At 41.2% G+C, this 2,822-nt stretch overlaps 1 pseudogene; it reads right to left on the minus strand.

Moving 5' to 3' along the window:
• Positions 1–1,371: 1,371 nt before the first annotated feature.
• Positions 1,372–2,606, minus strand: LOC100409684 (non-selective voltage-gated ion channel VDAC1 pseudogene; annotated as a pseudogene).
• Positions 2,607–2,822: the final 216 nt, after the last annotated feature.

The raw sequence follows: 2,822 nt of genomic DNA on the forward strand, positions 1-2,822 counted from the left end.
TGCTGAACAGAATAGTGTCTTTTAAAGGGTAAATATTTTAAGCTTAGTGAAGTACAATTTATTATTTTTCTTGTATAGGTCATTGTTTTTGTCGTATTTAAGAAATCTTTACCAAACCCAAGATTGCTAAGATTTTCTTCTTGAAATTTTATAGTTTTACTTTTACATTTTGGTCTGTGATGCATTTCAAGGACCATACACCTAATTTCTTAGGTCTATTTTATAAGGATCATAAATCCTAGCTTCAAGGATCGTAGACCATTTAAGTTTGTATATGGTGTGAGATAAGGTCAATATTTCTTTTAATTTTTATTTTGATTTTTGCATGTGTTTAACCAAGCGTTCTGGCATCAGTTGCTGAAAGAATATCCTTTCTTCATTCATTGCCTTGATACCTTTTCCAAAAATCAACAGCTGTGGTCAGTTTCTTGAATCATTCTTCTGTTTATTGATGTAGATGTTTATACCAATGCCATACTGTCTTGACTATTGCAGCTTTATTAATGTCTTGAAATAAGGCAGTGTAAATTCTCCACCTTATTCTTTTCTTTTCAAAATGTTTGACTATTCTAGATTGTTCCATAGAGAGTTTAGAACGAGCTTGTGAATCTCTACCCCCGACAAAAAAAAGTCTTGCCTTGAATTTATAGAGCAGTTTGGGGAGAATCAACATCTTAACCACATTGAATCTTCCAATTCATGAATGCAATGTATTTCTCTATTTATATTTCCTTTAATTTCTCTCAGCAATGTTTTGAGTTTTACCTATGCAGATCTTACACATCTTCTGTCAAATTTATCACCCCCTTTTTTATTTTTAGAATTTCCATTTGTTTTTTTTTTTTTTTTTTTTTGAGGTTTCAATGTTTTTTTCAAGTTTCATTTAAGGGATGTTCATTACAGCATTTGAAGGGGAGGATCTAATTCCACACAAAATGGAAGACTCTAAAATGTACCCATTGAACTGCTAAAAAAATCAAATTGAGTGGTGAGAATACAACAGAAGTCCAATTTAGAGTCTGAGTGTTGTCACCATGTGATTACAATCACACAGACTCTTCCGAGCTTATAGCTGGAGCTCCTGGAAGCTATTTCATACTCTGGTGCAAGGGCAAAAAAACAACACAAGAAGGAATAAGTCCTGAATTATTGGCTTCATCACATCCACCCTCTCCACCCCAAAATGGCACAAAAGAAACAGTGACCACACCCTACAGACCTTTTGGTGTAAAAGAGGTGACGCTGAACTGGGGTGGGAAGGTCATGAAGAGCTATCTTAAAAAGTCCCATTCAAGTGAGTTTGTACACACCACCAAGCAGCGAGCCTCTCATACACTGGGGTTGGGAAACCAAGGTCCGATTCTCAGGAAATCACAATTTCATTCATTTACTCAATATGAATTTACAAAGTGCCTACATATTATCAGCTTCCACTTGCAGCCATTTCTAGATAAAAAAGAAACCTGGCATCTCAAAGGGGCTCCCAAGTTCCCCCCAAGTCTACCACTGAAAGGACTTTTTCGGAAATGGGTTTCTTCTGTACCTCCGAAAGGGTAACATCTTAAAGCTGAATCATCTTTAACCTGGAGGTCTAACATATTTAGCGATACTTGCATCCCAGACATACAACATTAAAAGATACACTAAATTCTGAAGGTAGCTATGCTGCAAAATAGTTTAAAATTAAACAATTGCACAGTATTCATTTATGCTTGAAATTCCAGTCCTGGACCAAGCTTGTGGCCACCAGCATTGACGTTCTTGCCATCCAGAAGAGCTGACAGTGTCAGTTTGATACCTGGCTTTAGAGTCTGAGTGTATCCTAAACCTGTCAGGCTGGAGTTGTTCACTTTAGCCGAGAGGCAGGCGTCAGGGTCAATCTGATACTTGCTTGCTATTCCGAAGCACCTGTTACTGATTCCTGCTGTCCAGGTGAGACTGACAGTGGTCTCCAACTTCTTGCTCACCTTCTGGTAAATGGAGTCGCCAAACTCTGTCCCGTCATTCACATTAGTATGAAGCTGGAATTCATCAGTCTTGTAGCCAACCGCAAAGTTGCTCTGGGTCACTCCAGACTTTGCAGTCTCAAAATTCATCTGGTAGCCAGCCAGGCAGCCCTCATAACCCAGCACCAGAGCACCCCAGATGGAAAGCCCAGCAATGTCGAAATCCATGTCACAGCCCAGGTTAATGTGCTCCTGCTTGTACCCTGTCTTGATTTTAGCATTTTTTCCCCCCAGTATTAGGTGAGAAGGATGAATGGAAAGTCAGGCTTCAGTCCACGTGCAAGCTAATCTTCCAAGGTAATCTCGGTGCCTGGTGCCTGGTGCCTGGTGTATTGTCGATGTTCCATTTCTCTGTAAACGTCAGGCCGTACTCAGTCCATCTGTACTTGGTTTCCAGGCTACCTGTCACTTTGGTGGTCTCAGTGTTGGATGAGCCTGAGCTTATAAATTCCGATCCATTCTCAGATTTTGTTTTCAAATCAAGCTTCATTAAGCCAAATCCATAGCCCCTGGTGAAGACATCCCTGGCAGATTTGCCGAGATGGGCATACGTGGGTGGCACAGCCATCTTCTGCTCCGAGGCGGTGGCGCCGGGCTCGGTGGCGGCGGCGGGGGCTGCGGCACGGAGGCAGGGAGCGGAGCCGATTCTTTCTTTTTTTTTCAATAGTTTCCAGTTCTCTGCTGGAATTCTCCTTGTCTTTTTTTGGTTTTGTTTTGTTTTTTTGTTTTCTGAGACTGAGTTTCGCTCTTGTTACCCAGGCTGGAGTGCAATGGCGCGATCTCTGCTCACCGCAACCTCCGCCTCCTGGGTTCGAG

This window comes from Callithrix jacchus, chromosome 2 (genome assembly GCF_049354715.1).
Source record: "Callithrix jacchus isolate 240 chromosome 2, calJac240_pri, whole genome shotgun sequence".
In the NCBI taxonomy this organism is placed as follows: Eukaryota; Metazoa; Chordata; class Mammalia; order Primates; family Cebidae; genus Callithrix; species Callithrix jacchus.